This window comes from Bos indicus x Bos taurus, chromosome 1, assembly GCF_003369695.1.
Source record: "Bos indicus x Bos taurus breed Angus x Brahman F1 hybrid chromosome 1, Bos_hybrid_MaternalHap_v2.0, whole genome shotgun sequence".
NCBI classification, from domain to species: domain Eukaryota; kingdom Metazoa; phylum Chordata; class Mammalia; order Artiodactyla; family Bovidae; genus Bos; species Bos indicus x Bos taurus.
In genome coordinates, this window is record NC_040076.1 from 51,980,082 (window position 1) to 52,001,618 (window position 21,537).

General features: G+C 37.8%; 1 protein-coding gene across 14 annotated transcripts in view; it reads left to right on the forward strand.

Moving 5' to 3' along the window:
- BBX (BBX, HMG-box containing) overlaps nt 1-21,537 on the forward strand; it is a 297,884-nt gene that overhangs the window by 57,511 nt on the left and 218,836 nt on the right. The gene's annotated exons all lie outside the window — the stretch shown is intronic.

Below are 21,537 nucleotides of genomic sequence, written 5' to 3' on the forward strand. Positions count from 1 at the left end.
ACAGATTTCTTTACGCTTCTTTTTACATAGACACTTAACCTATGTTGAGGGTGCCTCTTTTATGACCAGAGAGAAGAAATTAAAGGAGTTTGGTCCTCGTGGTTTATAGTTTGTTCTTGCTCAGCTTGTGCAGCGTCTTTTAGTCAGAAGTCAAGCTGTATTCCCTTTTTTCTGTACTTGTGTTCTCAGTATCCTGTGGGGACATTCAGAAAGGGCTTACAGTAAATGATCATTTTACTATCATTTTCTATAGAATTTTTTTTTAAGTCTCGTTTTAAGAACATGATTTGACATGTTCTGGGGTATTTTTGTTAATTATGTAATTATATATTTATAACAATGGATTTTTCTTAACCCTAAGTAACTTTGGATTTGTATGGGAGAAGCTCATTGTAAATCAAAGCTGGAGATTTTAAAAAGCCAATAATCTTTATGTAAAGTTTGAGTTACATATGGCATCATATAGGTATTTAATTAGGTCTAGTTCATTTTAATCACTTGATATTAAAGAGTTTAATTTCAGATAGAGGGAATTATGAAAGATTAATAAAAATAGGTGCTACACATCATACTTTTTAAAAAATAGTTTGGCTTACCAGGCATTTATGTTAGCTGTTTATCTGATTTTTAAAGACATAGCTTCTGTTGTGCTAGCCTTTTAGACAGAAGATAAGTCTTAAATCCAAAAGTTTTTTTCCTGTTAATTTTTTCTTTATTATTCTCACTGTTTCCTCCAACATTATCATCCTTGCTATTTCTTTGAATGTTCAGTATTGTTATCTTGTATCATCATGTTCATAGGGTAATGTGTATTAACAATCTCTCTTATTTTACTGAAGCGTCAAAAGTAAGATTTCCATGTGGGATTCAATTAATAAAGGAACATTATCTTTTGACATCAGTCTCTCTAAATGTTAATTGAATAGTTAAGCATTTACCAAGAATATGACTGATATATAGATATCCTATCAGGAAAAAAATATTCTATGGTCTAAAAATATTAAAGTGGAGAAAGAAATGGCAACCCATTCCAGTATTCTTGCCTGGAATGGACAGAGGACTTTGACTGGCTATAGTCCATGGGGTCGAAAAAGAGTTGAACAGGACTTAGTAACTAAACAACAACAACAACAAAATACTAAACAGTATTTTTAATAAGAGATGCTAAATTTCATGATTTTAGTCTTCTGTAATTATGCCAATAAATGTTTGAATATGGAAAACCTAAAGTCTACCTGATACCTCCTCTATTCCTAACCTTTTAAATTGTTATTCATAAGTGAATTCTTGAATGAATTTTGCTTAAAGAACAATCTATATTTAACAAGGAGCAAATTTAAACGAAGCTAATTTTTTATAGAAGCTGCTAGTTTTGCCTTAAAATACCTTTAATCATATTTTCACTTATTGAACATTTAGAGAGTGATCACACTTATGTTCTGAAGTGTTGGATGGATAAAAGAGAAACTTGGACCTTTCCCCCACATTTAGGAAAGGAATAGTTGTTGCAGCATTTATGCTGAATCTTTTTTGAAGGTATAGGCCAGTCTCCGGATTCCTAAATTTGGGAATTCCCCTTCTGTAATCCTGTATTTGTGTCCTGCTCCTACCAAGTGTAAAGGGACCATATTTTTTTCACTCTTCTGTCTTGTATGGCCTATTAGTTCTTTGTACATACTAGACAGGTAATAATTGTGGAATTAAGCAGAGATTTTCAAAAAGTAGAGTTGAGGATGGAATGATAGGCCAAATTATAATTCAGTTCAGTTCAGTTCAGTTGCTCAGTCATGTCCAACTCTTTGCAACTCCATGATTCGCAGCATGCCAGGCCTCCCTGTCCATCACCAACTCCCGGAGTTCACTCAGACTCACGTCCATCGAGTCAGTGATGCCATCCAGCCATCTCATCCTCTGTCGTCCCCTTCTCTTCCTGCCCCCAATCCCTCCCAGCATCAGAGTCTTTTCCAATGAGTCAACTCTTCCCATGAGGTGGCCAAAGTACTGGAGTTTCTTGGTTTGCTAATTAGTCTTCTCTGTTGTGGTCATGGGCTGATGTTGTTCAGTTTTTATACATTGTATGCTTCCTCGGGAACTAATATCCTTGATTTGGCTGTTTCTTTTACTTTGCAAACAGGGATTTAAGATAAGAAAACTTGAATTTGAGTTTTACATAAAGAATACAATGGATCAGCCACAGAGCCAAAGTTACAAAATTTATGAATTCTAGTTCTTAATTGGGGCTTCCCTGATGCCTCAGACGATAAAGATTTTGTACTATGGCCTATTAACCAGTAGTCTGATATTTTTAGAAAAGAATGATGGTTTATAGTTGTCATCACTATCATTAAAATAATTTTAAACAGTTTAGTTTTTTTTAATTTGTATACAGTGTTACCACATCTATAGTCACATTTATAAAACATTTATTTTATAATGTTAATTTTAGTATAATATATGCATATATGAGCATTTTATCAGTTCAGTTCAGTTGCTCAGTCGTGTCTGACTTTTTGTGACCCCACGGACTTTAGCACGCCAGGCTTCCCTATCCATCACCAACTCCCTAAGCTTACTCAAACTCATGTCCATCTAGTCAGTGATGCCATCCAACCATCTCATCCTCTGTCAACCCCTTCTCCTCCTGCCTTCAATCATTTCTAGCATCAGGGTCTTTTCCAATGAGTCAGTTCTTCATATCAGGTAATCAAAGTATTGAAGTTTCAGCTTCAGCATCAGTCATTCCAATGAATATTCAAGACTGATTTCCTTTAGGATTGACTGGTTGGATCACCTTGCAGTCCACTGGATTCTCAAGAGTCTTCTCTAACACCACAGTTCAAAAACATCAGTTCTTTGACCCTCTGCTTGCTTTATGGTCCAACTCTCACATCCATATATGACTACTGGAAAAACCATGGCTTTGACTAGATGGACCTTTGTTGGCAAAGTAATGTCTCTCCTTTTTAATGCTGTCTAGGTTGGTCATAACTTTTCTTCCAAGGAGCAAGCGTCTTTTAATTTCATGGCTGCAGTACCATATACAGTGATTTTGGAGCCCCCCAAAATAAAGTCTCTCACTGTTTCCATTGTTTCCCCATCTATTTCCCATGAAGTGATGGGACGGGATGCCATGATCTTAGTTTTCTGAATGGTGAGTTTTAAGCCAGCTTTTCAGTCTCCTCTTTCACTTTCATCACGAGGCTCTTTAGTTCTTTGCTTTCTGCCATAAGGGTGGTGTCATCTATATATCTGAGGTTATCAATATTTCTCCCAGCAATCTTGATTCCAGCTTGTGCTTCATCCAGCCCAGCATTTTTCATGATGTACTCTGCATATAAGTTAAATAAGCAGGGTGACAATATACAGCCTTGACATACTCATTTTCCTATTTGGAACCAGTCTGTTGTTCCATGTCCGGTTCTAACTGTGGCTTCTTGACCTGCATACAGATTTCTCAGAGGGCAGGTCAGATGGTCTGGTATTCCCATCTCTTGAAGAATTTTCCACAGTTTGTGGTGATCCAACAAACAAAGTCAAAAGCTTTGGCATAGTCAATAAAGCAGAAGTAGTTGTTTTTCTGGCACTCTCTTGCTTTTTCTATGATCCAGCAGATGTTGGCAATTTGATATCTGGTTTCTCTGCTTTTCCTAAATCCAACTTGAACATCTGGAAGTTCACGGTTCATGTACTTGTTGAAGCCTGGCTTGGAGAATTTTGAGCATTACTTTGCTAGTGTATGCTGCTAAGTCGCTTCAGTCATGTCCGACTCTGTGCGACCCCAGAGACGGCAGCCCACCAGGCTCCCCTGTCCCTGGGATACTCCAGGCAAGAACACTGGAGTGGGTTGCCGTATGAGATGAGTGCAAATGTTGTGGTAGTTTGAGCATTCTTTGGCATTGTCTTTCTTAGGGATTGGAATGAAAACTGACCTTTTCCAGTCCTGTGGCCACTGCTGAGTTTTCCAGATTTGCTGGTGTATTGAGTGCAGCACTTTCACAGCATCATCTTTTAGGATTTGAAATATTTGAAATGAACATTCTATAAGTTAATGAAGGTGTATTCTGCTCTTTGCTTCATTAAAAGCACTGTATGTATGTACATTGCTGATCTTTAGAGGATAATCTGTGCTTTAATATTTTTTTTATGTACCATTTTTTGTATCTCATTCCCTTTCTGACTCTTCTCAAGTCTGTTAGTAGCCTTGTTATATGGTTTGCTGGTAGATAATGAAGCATATTGCAACAATGATCAAAATAAAAATCAAGGTGTTGTGAAGTTTAAAGGCCTGCCTTAAATATATGTGACTTGTTGGTTAATAATAAAAACAAATCTTGCTATTCAGAGGGGTTTTAATTTTTTTTTTTTAAGACTTTTAATCTTTTGTATTTTGAATAGTTAAAAGAGACTCTGAAGCAGACTTTCAGATTAACCATGATGTTGCTGTGGGGGCAAATGGATGTCATGAAGCAGTATAGAGGCTGAGGAAACCCAGAGAATGTCAAGTCCGTACCTCAGTTACAGGAAACAATAATGTGTGGAGTAAGCCACTCCTGCATTTAGCAGGTTCAGGCTATTGCTGATCTTAAGGAGAGTCAGTTTTGAGAATTTGAGAGGTCAATAGCCATATAGCAGTGGATTGAAAAACAAGTAGAAAGGGAGAAAAAGGTGATAGTTGCTGTTGACAAGTGTTTTGATAAGTGTTACTTGGAAAGGAGGAAGAGAGAGTAGTAATACCTAGAGATGGAATTGGAAACTGATTGGTTCTTTATGCTAAAAGGAGATACCTTTATTTCCAAGTAGGAAAAAATAGCTTCTTGAAAGACTGATAGTATATAAATGAAAGCAAGTACAATTTAAATATTATTTAGTTTTTCATAATTATGATGTTTATAAGAAGCCTTTCTTTTTCAACTGGGTGGCTTTTAGCTAACTCACTACCACAAAAATACAATCCTATTTATTTTTCTATAGTTCTTTTAATTCCTTTGGATAATATTTTATCAAGGTTTATAATTTTTAGTGAAGCTAAATTGGCATGAGGCACTGGAAATAATAAGAGAAATAATTCCTGAATAGGAAACCTGTGTTTTATATATTTAAGCCTCTCTGGATAACTAAAAAGTAGATCTATTTTAATTGTTACTAAAACATAATAGGGAGATGCAAGAAAAAAGATATTTATGGTTATATTATGTTTTTGTCACTGAAGAGGTCAGTAACCCCTAAACTAAGAGGTTCCAGAATCTTCAGATTTCAGTCCACATTAACTCTTGTTGGTTAGGGTTACACTTTATTAATAATTTTTGGACATTGTTATTAATTAACAATAAAAATCAACTTTCAGATATATTTTCGGATGGTCTTTCATATAGCTTTAATTAAGTGTTCTCATTTTAAGAAACCACAATGCAAAATCAAAGTTAATATCAAATAAATAGAGGATAATTATTTGGCCAAGATAATTTATCCACGTGGTTATCTTAAATATCTAAGTAAACTTCTGTTTTAAAGAGTTTATTTATGTATATTAACTCTTTGTTCATCAGAGAACTATGGATGATGGGCAGAGAAATATAAAATTTTAATGTTTTAAAAATCACTAGCATTTGAATATTAATCAGAAATGAACTTCAATTAAAGTATTCAGTTTGTTGTGCTTATATATGCCCATACCATAAATAAACGTGAATTCATTTTTGAAGAGATACCCTTGTGTCTTTTTTAGATCACTTAAGTCAAGTAATGGACATATCATTAGAGGTTAGCTATTTCTTAATGGGGAAAAAAATTTTTTAATGTTTCATTTAGCTGATAAATACAAAAGAAATAATACATTTCGGGTCCCCTGATTAGATAACTTATTTATAACTGAGCTTTACTGTTGGATTTTTGTATTTTGTCACAATGTTTGACAAAAATGTTCACCTAGAGTGAATGTTGAACCATTAAGACCATGTTCTTTAAACAGGGGTCCACAGAGTTGTCTGTAGATTTATTTTTTTTTTGGTCAAGACTAAGTAAGTTTGAGAAACAGTATCCTTGATTGTGATCTGTGCTTATTGTGTCCAGTGATGTAATAAGCAAGTGATTCCACACTGTTGAGGGCTTTGCCATTTTATCTTGCTTTATTCCACCACTTCAGAATATTTTGAAAACTTAACATTTTTAAAGAGAAAAGAGGGACTTTTGTGCTAAAATTCTGTGCCCCCATTGCAGGGGGCTTTGGCTTGATTTCCCATGTTGGGAAACTAAATTCCACATGCCACAACTGAGGAGTTTGCATGCCGCAGCTAAAAAAAGAGTTCTTGGGCCACAATTAAGAGCCAGGGCAGCAAAATAAGTATTTTTTTTAAGAAGAGGAATGAAATTAGCTTTGGTAAGCTTTTGAGGATTTAATCCCATATTAAAGTGATAGACAGAACTTCTTGCAGTTCTAGATAATCTAAGCTAGAAATTTCTGTTTTCACAATTCCTAAAGAATTGGTTAAGATTATGTTATGGAGTTTTTCAGTCTTTAATCTACTGTTATTTATTAAAGCCTGCACGGGGACAGTTGCTTGCTTGAGTCAAGGAGGGAGCATGACTGCAGGAAATGGGCATTGGATAAGAGGATAGAAATAGTGGGGATCAAGCCTTAACTGGTGGTGCCTGCCCTGTTTTGATTCCTTTTCACCTTCACTGGGCAGGCCAGACAGGTACAGATTTGCAGACTCTAGACTCTTGTCTCTCAGTCTGGTTGGGGGAAGCAAAACCTAGAGACTAAGTGGTTTGGTCACAGTTTGAGGCAGTTGCTGTTTCATCTCTCTGTCCATTCATCTATCATTCCATCTAGTCATCCATGCTCTTCATTTGCATGTGGTAAGTCACTGATCACTCAAGTACCTTTTGTATTCCAGGCTTTAGGCAAAAGATGGAGTCCATTCCTTCAATAACTCACAATTTTATAGCAAGTTGGCAGAAAGCCAAGCAGAAATAGTACAGAAATTGCCTTGTTTTCATAATGTATTATCACTGACAAATTAGTTTTTCATTTTTTAATTTGTTTATCTTCTGTTCTTCCTCTGAGAGTAGAAGCCTTGTCTGTTTCATTCCCCTTTCTATCGCAGTGCTCAAGGCAGTACCTGATGCACCCTAGGTGTTAAGTAATTATTGAATAAATTGAATGAATGAATGAATGTTTTAGTCCAGTAAATTGTCCAGTAAGACTGTATGGAGGGGAGGAGACAGGAGCTAGATATTAAAAGGTGGTCAGGCTTTGAGGAGGTGTAAAAGGAGGAAGCAACTGACAGAAGGAACAACATGGTCACAAAATAAGAAAAAGGACCTGGAGCAAGGAGATGGGAATGGAAAGGTAGAGGACAGGAAGATCATCAGTAAAGAAGCTAGCCTGGATTGACTAGCCCTTTCGTGTAGAAGAGAAGCCAGGTAACTTTGTTCAGGTTGCTTAACTCCTCCGTTCCTTAGTTTTCCAATTCCCAAAAATAAAAAATTTCAGCCATTAAGAAGATTATGTTCACTTATATTTTTAATAACATGAAGGAATACTTAATGTTATTTTTCCTGGAATATAAGTGAGTAAAAAAGATCAATTAATTTTGGTATACTCACTCAACATATGACCGTATACTCTTGAGTTAAACACAAGCACCCAGATGAATATCAGACGTAAGATCCTGAGAGAAGGGAGCAAGCCATAGAAGAATATTCCACTTACATAAAATTCAGAAGCTGGCAAATTTAAACTGTATTGTTTAGCAATACATGTGTAAGTGCAACCTGTATAAAGTAATGCGTTTGTTTACAATTATTAAAACTTGTCATAAAAAAAATACTCCTCAGGAAGGATTTATGGTAAAACCCCCCCTTTCCCCGTCTTCCCATTTGCTACCTTCATATCAAGTTTAGTTGATTTCACTTACCATTGCATCTCTGAAATCAGTCCACAGCTCCTCTTTTTACTAGCTCCATCCTAATTCAGACCACCACAGTACCTGCCTGCATAATTTAACCAGTTTCCCTGCCTTTAGTTTTGCCTCTTTTCTGTCCACTCCTCACTCCATTGCTGCCAGAGTTGATGTTGTTCAGTTGCTAAGTAGTGTCTGACTCTGTGACCCCATGGACTGCAGAATGCAGGCTCCTCTGTCCTTCACTATCTCCTGGAGTTTGCTCAGATCCATGTCTGTTAAGTCAGTGATACTATCTAACCATCTCATCCTCTGCCACCCCCCTTCTCCTGTTGCCTTCTATATCTTTGCCACCAGGGACTTATCCAATGAATTGGCTCTTTGCATCAGGTGGCCAAAATATTAGAGCTTCAACTTCAGCATCAGTCCTTTAAATAAATATTCAGGGTTGATTTCCTTTAGGATTGACTGGTTTGATCTCCTTGCTGTTGAAGGGACTCTCAAGAATCTTCTCCAGCACTACAGTTTGAAAGCATCAGTTCTTTGACTTTTTGCCTTTTTTATGGTCCAACTCTCACATCCATCCATGACTGCTGGAAAAACCATAGTTTTGACTATATCAACCTTTGTCAGCAAAGTGATGTCTTTGCTTTTTAATACACTATCTAGGTTTAATACACTAGCTAGGTTTGTCATAGCTTTTCCAAGGAGCAAGTGTCTTTTAATTTTACGGCTGCAGTCACTGTCTGCAGTGATTTGGAGCCCAAGAAAATAAAATCTGTCACTGTATCCACATTTTTTTCCTTTCTACTTGCCATGACGTGATGGGACCAGATGCCATGATCTTCGTTTTTTTGAATATTCAGTTTTAAGCCAGCCTTTTCAGTCTTTCACCCTCATCAAGATTCTCTTCAGTTCCTCTTCACTTTCTGCCATTAGAGTGATATCATCTGCTTATATCTGAGGTTGTTATTTCTCCCAGCAGTCTTGATTCCAGCTTGTGACTCAATTAGCCCTGCATTTCAGATAATGCAGTCTACGTATAAGTTAAATAAGCAGGGTGACAATATATAGCCTTGTTGTATTCCTTTCCCAATTTTGAACCAGTCAGTTGTTCCATGTCCAGTTTTCTAACTGTTGCTTCTGTCCTGCATACAAGTTTCTCAGGAGGCAGGTAAGGTGGTCTGGTATTCTCATCTCTAAGAATTTTCCATAGTTTGCTGTGATCCACATAGTCAGAGGCTTTATCGTAGTCAGTGAAGCAGAAGTTCCAAAATGCAGATCTCTTATTACTCCTACACTGAATTCTTATCATACTTAGAATAAATACACACTCCTTACCATGGCTAAGAAATTCCTGAATGATTTGGCTATTTATCTTTTGTTCTTTTTTCTCCATACCCACTTTCTTTTCCTCTCAACACTTGCCTTTCTCATGTCTTAGGCTCTGATTGAAATGTAAGAATGGGGTAAAAATTGAACATATAGCATGATATAAAGGCAAAGTCCTTGTTCATATGACAGGCTTTGGGATTATAAAGAAAAACATCTGGGATCAAAAATCAACACTGAGTGATGTGATTATAGGAAATATTTATTTCCTTGAAATCATACATAGTATACTAGTGAACACTAATGAATGTGAGAATTAAATTAGGTAAAAAATAAGAAATGATGTTTACAAAGAATGTGTGTGACGTCAGAGTTAGGACTAATGTGTTACACATACTTATTTCCACTTCTGCCAATTACTTTACCCCATGAAACTTCTCTTTAGCCTTTTTGACACATTGCATTTGAATTTCTAGAAATCATTTTATGCTCTTTCTATGATTTCTAGTGCAAACCTGATTATGTGGGAGAAAAAAGTAAACATTTTACTATTTGAGTTTATAATTACACTCAATGAATAAATATATTTCGAACAACTGCTATTTGAGCATTCTCCTGTTATGTTCTTAGGGAGATAGACAAAAAGTGTGCTTGGTTCCTTACTCTCCAAAATCTCTTAAGAGGACTGAGAAAACAAAGCTATTAGAAGAAGCTAGAGAACAATTGAAGTTAAAACAGTTTAATCCTAATTCAGAACTCTGGGTTTTCTGCCTCCTAATTTTATTTCCAGAATGCCTTTTTGATCAAGTTACTTGGTTCTCTAGGTAGTTATCTGTTTAAAAAAAAAAGTAACAGAGAAATGACCACTGATTCATATACTCCAGCTGCTTCTAACTCATCAGCTCTGGTTTAAGTGATCAAACGATTCTTGGCACTGTTTCAGGAAGTTCCACCAGAGGAAGCATGAAAGCCTAAGAGGCTTGGTTTTCGAGCTGTGCCACATAGCAGCTCTTTTTTAAAGTTTCGGAAGTGAAATTGTGCTCTTCATTTTCTCTGGGAAGGTTATCAAAGAAGATAGTTAAGCTGACTGTTGTTCAACTACAGAAATATGCCTGTTTTGAGAATTTTGGCTTTTTTAATCACACACACAAAAGGTATACAGATGTATTGAGAGAAAGGGCAAGATCTAGCAAAGCAAAATTTGTTCAAAAGTGTGGGTTTTGCAGTTGTCTTGAAATTTTGCATCGTGCTCTGTGGATTTTGATTTGTTCCTTTAGTGCTTTCCAGCATTTCAGGGTGTAATCTGGTCCCTTCATCTTTTCTACAGGTCTTAATCCTTCCTCCCCACCACCCCAGGAATATGACTTAACAGGTACAATATGATGTACAAATACTTCGAATAGGAAGTATTTCCTTAAAGTGCATCTTTGTAAAACACCTCTGAAAATATTTTCATAAATAACCATTCCATGGGACTGGAAAGGTTGTATCAGCTTTAAACTTGAAAATTTTATAATTTGAATAATAAGATATAGGTTCTATATTACAGTTAAACAGGAAGTTATTTATGTATGTTCATATATGTGAATCTGTTTTATTTCAGTTTTCTCAATCTTCATATCTCTTATTTTACCAGTTCCCCACATATTTCTTTACATCATTTTAGAGTTTAATCTTCATCCAGAGCACTTCCTATCTACACTGATGAATCCCTATTGCAGGGAACGCGTTGGGCTTTCTTTCCTATCTGAGAGCTTACTTATCTATTACTTAGTCTATTAGCAAAAGCCAAGCCAGTGGGCATATGACCAGCACTTGGGGTATGGGACAGATAGTAGGAATTAAGCTATTTCAGAGTGCGAGCTCAGGAATCTCATTCATCAGTAACAGCACAGGTTGTGTGTGGTCCACAGCTTTGCACGCCCCAGTATTGCCTGAAACTTATTGACCTTTTATGACTTTGCCTCCTTAACACAACCCTCAATACCTTCAGCTTCCAGGCATTATCCACTCTTGGGAATCTGCCAATTTCCTAAAGGTTAATGCCATTCCGGATGGTTTTTTTTTTTCCCAATAGTCATAGGAGAGAATCATAGATTGAGTATAGAATCACATCATTAGCTTTCAAGGTATATTTCCCTTCTCCTTGGTGCTTGTAAGTTCTAAAAGAAGTTTTTTTAAAAACTATAATGCCTATCTAAAAAGAAAGGGAAAAAAGCACCAAACTTAGATAACATTCTTCATTTTTCATAGGACAGTGAAAAAAGTTATAAAAAGAATGAAAGAGATCAAAATCTGGGTGGTAGTGCAAGTCCAATAAAAGAGGCTTATTAGAAAAACTTGCGTTACGAGGCAGAAACAGCAGCTTAAACGTGAGTGGGGCGAGCAGGAGGCCTTTGAGAAGCATTTGGAATTCCCTGCTCCTCCAAATTTTATTCTGCATTGATGAACAAATGTATTTGCAAACTTTCCACTATATGCTAAAACCACCTGATTTCAAGAAAGAAAACCCAGTTCAAATCTTTCCTTTTTAAGCTTACTTAGCAGACAAGATGCTTGGCCTCTATGGAGCTTAGTGCCTTTATATAATGTTTACCTCAGTGGTTTTTCTCTTAAATAGAAATATATTGTAAAATATGCGTGCTAAATTTCCATCAGTAGAATTTTGTATATTATAGATCCATCGTGGGTGTCTGTGTAATTCTAAGGGACCTGCTAAATCTTTGACAAATTTTGACTTTCAGATCTCAGAGCTCTTAGAGCTAGAGAGTTGGTACAGGATAATAGAAATATACCTATTCTCTGGGAAAGTTATCAGACTAAGAAGAACATGAAAGTAAATGATATATGTAATCTGATTTGAGAGGATATATTTCTACAAAATAGAACCCTTCAGCTTCAGCTTCTTCAGTGTTACGGTCAGGGCATAGATTTGGATTACCATGATATTGAATGGTTTGCCTTGGAAACGAACAGAGATCATTCTGTCGTTTTTGAGATCACATCCAAGTACTGCATTTCGGAATCATATGTTGACTATGATGGCTACTCCATTTCTTCTAAGGGATTCCTGCCCACAGTAGTAGATATAATGGTCATCTGAGTGAAATTCACCCATTCCAGTCCATTTTAGTTCACTGATTCCTAAAATGTGGATGTTCACTCTTGCCATCTCCTGTTTGACCACTTCAATTTGCTTTGATTTATGGACCTAACACTTCAGGTTCCTATGCAATATTGCTCTTTACAGCATCGGGCCATGCTTCCATCACCAGTCACATCGACAGCTGGGCATTGTTTTTGCTTTGGCTCCATCTCTTCATTATTTCTGAAGTTATTTCTCCACTGATCTCCAGTAGCATATTGGGCACCTACCAGCCTGGGGAGTTCCTCTTTCAGTGTCCTATCTTTTTGCCTTTTCATACTGTTCATGGGGATCTCAAGGCAAGAATACTGAAGTGGTTTGCCATTCCCTTCTCCAGTGGATCACATTTTGTCAGAACTCTGCACCATGACCTGTCTGTGCTGGGTGGCCCCACACGGCATGGCTTAGTTTTGTTGAGTTAGACAAGGCTGTGGTCCGTATGATCAGATTGGCTAGTTGTCTGTGATTGTGGTTTCAGTCTGTCTGCCCTCTCAGTGCCTACCATCTTTCTGGGGTTTCTCTTACCTTGGACGTGGGGTATCTCCTCATGGCCACTGCTCCTGACCTTGGATGTGGGGTATCTCCTCTCGGCCACTCGCCACTCCAGCACTGCATAGTTAAAAGATGATGCTGTGAAAGTGCTGCAATCAATATGCCAGCAAATCTGGAAAACCCAGCAGTGGCCACAGGACTGGAAAAGGTCAGTTTTCACTCCAGTACCAAAGAAAGGCAATGCCAAACAATGCTCAAACTACCTCACAATTGCAATTATCTCACATGCTAGTAAAGTAATGCTCAAAATCCTCCAAGCCAGGCTTCAGTAATACGTGAACCGTGAACTTCCAGATGTTCAAGCTGGTTTTAGAAAAGGCAGAGGAACCAGAGATCAAATTGCCAACATCCACTGGATCATCAAAAAAGCAAGAGAGTTCCAGAAAAACATCTATTTCTGCTTTATTGACTGTGCCAAAGCCTTTGACTGTGTGGATCACAATAAACTGTGGAAAATTCTGAAAGAGATGGGAATACCACACCACCTGACCTGCCTCTTGAGAAATCTGTATGCAGGTCAGGAAGCAACAGTTAGAACTGGACATGGAGCAACAGACTGGTTCCAAATAGGAAAAGGAGTACGTCAAGGCTGTATATTGTCGCCCTGCTTATTTAACTTATATGCAGAGTACGTCATGAGAAACGCTGGGCTGGAAGAAGCACAAGCTGGAATCAAGATTACCAGGAGAAATATCAATAACCTCAGATATGCAGATGACACCACCCTTATGGCAGCAAGTGAAGAGGAACTAAAAAGCCTCTTGATGAAAGTGAAAGAGGATAGTGAAAAAGTTGGCTTAAAGTTCAACATTCAGAAAACTAAGATCATGGCATCCGGTCCATCACTTCATGGCAAATATATGGAGAAACAGTGGAAACAGTGGCTGACTTTATTTTTTTGAGCTCCAAAGTCACTGCAGTTGGTGATTGCAGCCATGAAATTAAAAGACACTTAGTACTTGAAAGGAAAGTTATGACCAACCTAGACAGCATATTAAAAAGCAGAGACACTACTTTGCCAACAAAGTTCCATCTAGTCAAGGCTATGGTTTCCCCAGTAGTCATGTATGGACGTGACAGTTGGACTACAAAGCAAGCTGAGAGCCAAAGAATTGATGCTTTTGAACTGTGGTGTTGGAGAAGACTCTTGAGAGTCCCTTGGAATGTAGGAACATCCAACCAGTCCATCCTAAAGGAGATTGGTTCTGAGTGTTCATTGGAAGGACTGATATTGAAGCTGAAACTCTAATACTTTGGCCACCTTATATGAAGAGCTGACTCATTTGAAAAGACCCTGATGCTGGGGAAGAATGGAGGCAGGAGGAGAAAGGGACGACAGAGGATGAGATGATTAGATGGCATCACCAACTCAATTGACATGAATTTGCGTAAACTCCGGGAGTTAATGATGGACAGGGAGGCCTGACATACTGAGGTCCATTGGGTCACAAAGAGTTGGACATGATTGGGCGACTGAACTGAATTGATTTCTACAAAATATGATTTACTTATTTTATAAGGAACTAAAAATCAGTCAATGTTTTACTTGTTAGTAATTGTTCACAGTTAAAAGTAGGACACAAATCCCATAGGTTAATAACATTCTATTTATTTTAAAGGGTGTTAATACTAATCGAATATTTCCTTGAGGCCAGAGTACTTTACTATAGGTAATTGAAATATTGTAATAAGATTTCAAGTAGATAAAAGGAGAATATTTGAATGTATGTGGTGAGGAGAATCTTTGGCCTTAATAATCATTATGTTACAGAAAAATGTTTCTTCGAATTTTTTTGTCATTGTATATATAATTTATTTTGATTATATGGTAGCTATGACTGTGGCTTTATATTAAAGAGATTAACTCCATCACAAAGTTAATACTCAGCTCAGTATGACTTTGATATTTGGGAAGACTTAAAAACCCATGGACCTGCAAAATGTAATCTACTTACTGTACTTTTTTTTTTCTTAGTGTTGTGCATTTAAAAACTGTTAAGATCACCAGGTGTTTTCTGAGAGAGTACTGATATTTTAAAATATCTTAAAATGATTTTTAGTGTAATAGCTGCCTTAGCGTTGAATAGAATGTTCAGTTTTATTGTTTCTTGAAGTCTAATAATGCTAGGAAACCTTAGGGGAGTTTGACACATTTAAAGGTACATTTTTGCATACAACCTAAAGTTTTACTTTAAAGTTTATTTACTTTGCTGTATTACCAGTATGCACAATCTCAGGTTTTATTGACAAGAGGGGCATATGGAATTTTCAAGAGGCCTCCCTCCCCCAAGTAACTTCTCCAAATAGATATGTTTAGATTTATTAAAATAATAATCTGATTTAGGGAATTGTAGGAGTATTATTTGATCATTGATCCTGAGTTCCTTCCTATGCAAGTACCTTAAAGGACTAACAATTTCTGTTAATTTGTGCCATACAGTTTATGAGAGTGTTCGTGTTTTTTTTCAGATTAATGTTAGAAAGTTCTCTCAGCATTGTACTTTTCAAAGGCCTCTATATGGAAAAAATAGAAGCATGATATTTGGGGGAATATTTATTATGGGACTATGTTTAATCATAGTTTCACATTTCTTAAAAGCTAATTATTTGAAATTAGAGACTTTGGTATTTTGCTAAATCTTTTAACACCCTTTTGGTAGTTCAAGGCATTTGGTCTGTGGCAGTTTTAATAGTTGTTGTCAATTAATCAACCAATATTTTATCTGACACTGACCTTGTGCTAGGCACTTAGCTGGATATTATGAGATTAACAAAGCCCCTTGAGCTCGTCAATAAATTTTAAGTGATGATGACCCTAAGGCATGCATATCTTTTGTCTTAAAAACTGAATATTGGGCATATTCCGGAAAGTGGATACTGAAGCATCAACCCCTGGGTGTTTGCTTTTTATTTCTCCAGCCAGTTGTCAGGGAAGTAATCAATACTCCACTAAATCCAAATCACTTTTGGTGACTCACGATTATCATTATCTAAAGAGAGAGGTTTTTAGAGTAAGCTTAGTGGCAAAGAAAACCTTGAAGGAGGAGACCAAAAAACTTGTTTGAAAACTTTCAGCTAATCTTTCAACATTTATTGAGTGCAACACAATGTAACTACGAGATGGTTGGGCTGTAAGGATGAGCAAAACGTGGAATTTCTTGTGTGGAATCTTATAGGGTAATGAGGTCCGTGTCACAGCTGAGAGTCATCAGCACACAGTATTCTAACAGTGGCACTTGCAGGAAACACACTCATTGCAGCTTGACTCTGCTTGAGGCAAATAGGTAAACTGAGATGTCCAGCAATCCCTTTGGGTGAAAAAAAGAGGTTTTTAGATTTAGACGGATGGTATAGAGAAAATAATCTAGATGAAAAGCTCAAAATGTTTATCCAAAGGAACTCAGAAATAATATGGCATGAGCATGAAAGCATGATTTGCCACAGGAACAGGATTGTAGTTAGTAGTTGAAAGCAACATTTTGTTGGGCTCTGATACTTTCAGAGGTAAATGGTTTTCATTGTGCCTGTTTCAGGTCACCAATGAGAGCTGATTAAATTGATCACATTCCCCCACCCCCGCACCCCCTGGATCAGTTCGCTTCAGTCACTCAGTCGTATCCAACTCTTTGCGACCCTATGGATCTCACAGCATGCCAAGCCTCCCTGTCCACGACCAACTCCCAGAGTACACCCAAATCCATGTCCATTGAGTTGGTGATGCCATCCAACCATCTCATCCTCTGTCGTCCCCTTCTCCTGCCCTCAATCTTTCCCAGCATCAGGGTCTTTTCCAATGAGTCAGCTCTTCACATCAGGTGACCAAAGTATTGGAGTTTTAGCTTCAACATTAGTCCTTCCAGTGAACACTCAGGACTGATCTCCTTTAGGATGGACTGGTTGGCTCTCCTTGCAGTCCAAGGGACTCTCAAGAGTCTTCTCCAACACCACAGTTCAAAAGCATCAATTCTTTGGCACTCAGCTTTCTGTATAGTCCAACTCTCACATCCATATCTGGCTACTGGAAAAACCATAGCCTTGACAAGATGGAACTTTGTTGGTAAAGTAATGTCTCTGCTTTTTAATATGCTGTCTAGGTTGGTCATAACTTTCCTTCCAGATAATAAGCGTCTTTTGATTTCATGGCTGCAGTCTCAATATGCAGTGATTTTGGAGCCCCCCAAAATAAAGTCAGCCACTGTTTCCACTTTTCCCCATCTATTTGCCATGAAGTAATGGGACTGGATGCCATGATCTTAGTTTTTTGAATGTTGAGCCAAGAAAAAGAAATGCAAAAAATCAAAATGGCTGTCTGAGGAGGCCTTGCAGATAGCTGTGAAAAGAGAAGCAAAAAGCAAAGGAGAAAAGGAAAGATATAAGCATTTGAATGCAGAGTTCCAAACAATAGCAAGGAGAGATAAGAAAGCCTTTCTCAGTGATCAGTACAAAAAATAGAGGAAAACAATAGAATGGGAAAGACTAGAGATCTCTTCAAGAAAATTAGAGATACCAACAGAACATTTCATGCGAAGATGGGCTCAATAAAGGACAGAAATGGTATGGACTTAACAGAAGCAGAAGATATTAAGAAGAGGTGGCAAGAATACACAGAAGAACTGTACAAAAAAGATCTTCACGACCCAGATAATCACCATGGTGTGATCACTCAACTAGAGCCAGACATCCTGGAATGTGAAGTCAAAGTGGGCCTTAGGAAGCATTATTACGAACAAAGCTAGTGGAGGTGATGGAATTCCAGTTGAGCTATTTCAAATCCTGAAAGATGACGCTGTGAAAGTGCTGCACTCAATATGCCAGCAAATTTGGAAAACTCAACATTGGCCACAGGACGGGAAAAGATGAGTTTTCATTCCAATCCCAAAGAAAGGCAATGCCAAAGAATGCTCAAACTACCACACAGTTGCACTCATCTCACATGCTAGTAAAGTAATGCTTAAAATCCTCCAAGCCAGGCTTCAGCAATATATGAACCGTGAACTTCCAGAAACTCAAGCTGGTTTTAGAAAAGGCAGAGGAACCAGACATCAAATTGCCAACATCTGCTGGATCAGCAAAAAAGCAAGAGAGTTCCAGAAAAACATCTGTTTCTGCTTTATTGACTATGCCAAAGCCTTTGACTGTGTGGATCACAATAAACTGTGGAAAATTCTGAAAGAGATGGGAATACCAGACCACCTGACCTGCCTCTTGAGAAACTTGCATGCAGGTCAGGAAGCAACAGTTGGAACTGAACATGGAACAACAGACTGGTTCCAAATAGGAAAAGGAGTACGTCAAGGTTGTATATTGTCGCCCTGCTTATTTAATTTATATGCAGAGTACATCATGAGAAACGCTGGGCTGGATGAAGCACAAGCTGGAATCAAGACTGTCGGGAGAAAGACCAATAACCTCAGATATGCAGATTACACCACCCTTATGGCAGAAAGTGAAGAAGAGCTAAAGAGCCTCTTGATGAAAGTGAAAGAGGAGAGTAAAAAAGTTGGCTTAAAGTTCAACATTCAGAAAACTAAGATCATGGCATCCCTGGATGGATCAGATAGCAATTATTAAATAGATACAGAGTGGACCCCAAATTATATCACAGGCCAGGTTTTTGCAGTTCTTCTTGGTATTCCTTTAGGCACCTGATTAAATTTTAAAATGTTTGTTTTTCTTGGGCTAAATCCACTGCCCCCCATCTCCATCCCTCATCTAGTAGCTGAAGATTTTTCATATTATTTCAGACCTTCATTTTGTTTCTTTGTTCTATTGCATGGTATTCTCTTCCAGCAACCAGCTTCTGTCTTCTTCCCTGAAGGCGCTGACTTCTGTCAGTCTCACTATGTCAAATTCTCAGCTCTTTACGTCTCATCATTGGGGTGCTTCATAGACCTGAGGCCCTGCAGGCTAACTAAAGAGAATGTGGGTGATGCGGGTGTTGATGACTATGGTGAGGCTAGAGATGGTTCTAATGTTACACTCATTTCTAGAGAGGCAGTGAACAGTTAACAGTATAGTTCACAGTGTGAGCCCCCAGTCAGGCTCCTGAGCCTCATTGCAAGCTGTTTCACTTCCTAGATCTGTGACCCTAGGCAGATTGTCTTACCTCCCTAGGATGGTCTTTCCTGATTGATAAAACAGGAGTGATAATAACAGTATCCACTGTGCCATAGAATCGTTAGGAAAATTAAATGAATTAAGATGCATCACGTAATGGACTCAAAATATGTTAGTTGTTATTATTTAGTAAACTCAAGTTTGTTACTGGTGGGGTGCTAAAGATTGCTAAGGTGCTGCCCCTCTTAATCCCCACAACAACCTTATTGGTGCTTGTTAATACCTTTTACAGATGAGGAAATTGAGCTTTAGAAAAGTTAAATAACTTGCCCAGGGTCTGGATTCAACCTCTGATCTGTGCTATTCCAGGACACTTGCTCTTCGGATTAGAACCATGATGTCCATGGGAAACACAGAACGGAGCAGGACTGCCTGCCACTACAGCTTCTCACTGCAGTTTTTATCGATTTTACCAGCAGTTTCAGAGGGGCAAGTACACGTACCAGGGAACTTTGTGGGACTGTCCATCTGCAGAATTGAAGTCTGGCTTTCATTTGTGATCTTGAGCAAATCACTTAAATACCTTTGAAGGTCAGTTTTTATAATCTGTAGGAAATAATAGTAAAATTGCTTAAAGGGTCAAGTGAAACTATGATAATACTAACCACATAATAACTCATGCAACAGAATAAGTTTATCCTATGGATGTTTTAAATAGAGCAGGTACTATCAGTTAACTTTTTAAAACCTTATCTCCCCTTTGATGCTGTTTGAATTTTATTTGCTACTTTTCAAAGTGTAAGGTTTATTTTGTTCTTCTGGGACTGAACCTATGGTTCTAGGGCACTCAATGGACCAGTAGCTTAGGAACTGAAGTTCTGGTCTACCAAGCACCATAATAATAAAAACATTTAGGGAGCATATAATTAATAAAAGCAACATATTTCTGTGTAGTGGTAGTTGGGAGGGTGATGGATTTGGTAATAAAATGAATGAGGATCATATCTGAAAGATATGTTAGAAAGGAGACTGAGGTTTGTTATAATAGCAGATTGAGGTTTTGGATGGAACACATAGAGTTATGTCTTTCTATGTATTACTCAGCCATCCAGCAGTATCGGTGATCCAGAACTCACATGGCCCCTGGAAATAAATGTCAGAGACATTACTTTGCCAACAAAGGTCCGTCTAGTCAAGGCTATGGTTTTTCCTGTGGTCATGTATGGATGTGAGGGTTGGACTGTGAAGAAGGCTGAGCACCGAAGAATTGATGCTTTTGATCTGTGGTGTTGGAGAAGACTCTTGAGAGTCCCTTGGACTGCAAGGAGATTCAACCAGTCCATTCTGAAGGAGATCAGCCCTGGAATTTCTTTGGAAGGAATGATACTAAAGCTGAAACTCCAGTACTTTGGCCACCTCATGCGAAGAGTTGACTCATTGGAAAAGACTCTGATGCTGGGAGGGATTGGGGGCAGGAGGAGAAGGGGACGACAGAGGATGAGATGGCTGGATGGCATCACTGACTCGATGGATGTGAGTCTGAGTGAACTCCGGGAGTGGTGATGGACAAGGAGGCCTGGCATGCTGCGATTCATGGGGTCGCAAAGAGTTGGACACGACTGAGCAACTGAACTGAACTGAACTGAACTTAATGTATGAATTTTATAGAAGACATCTATCTCTTACTTAAACCATTTTTATCAGAATTAAAAAAAAAAAAAAAACAAACAGATCTAGTTAGCTTCTTTGGCTGATTTCCACAATTAGAATGAAGAGAGGAGCTTCATGCAAGCACTCATAATGAGAACATATGTTTTCTTGGTGTGAAATTTTCAAATAAAGCATGTTCACTTCTGTGAACTCATCTCTGTTTTGTGAGATAGTTTAAGAAAGTGAGATTAACTTATTTTTATAGGGGAGAAAGTTGGAGCTCACCATGTTTTAGAACCTTGACTTAGGGACTGGCAGCTTATGATTCCTGGACCAGGAATTGAATCCACATCCTCCACTTGCTGGCAGAAATGCAAAATGCCAAACAGGAAGAGCAGGAAAAGCCTAGGTTAAGGGCATTATATGAATTCTCTGCAGAATTTGTGTTAATAATTATCTGGGAAACACTAATAATTGGTTAAATCATGATGGTGTAGTCTAAGAAGAGGTCCCCTATTTTGAGAAGATTTTCATTTATAGTAGCTTTAAATTAGGAGACAGAACTGTTGTGGTACTCAACGAACATAACCACAGATAACTGGAAAATTAAGTTGTTGCAGGTGGCTTGTTTCCTGAGGTTCTAGATTGCTGTTCTTTCTGTTTTATTTATTTTTAAACTCTGTAGTAATAATTGGAAGGTGCTATGAGATGGAAGAAAGGTGCATAATTGTCATTGGTTGTAAATATTAACATTCCTTCATAAAATTCATAAAAAATCTATGCACTTGAATCAAATACTGTAGCTGTTTAGGGCTTCCCTAGTAGCTCAGACAGTAAAGAATCTGCCTGCAATTCAGGAGACCCAGGTTCAATCCCTGAGTTGGGAAGATCCCCTGG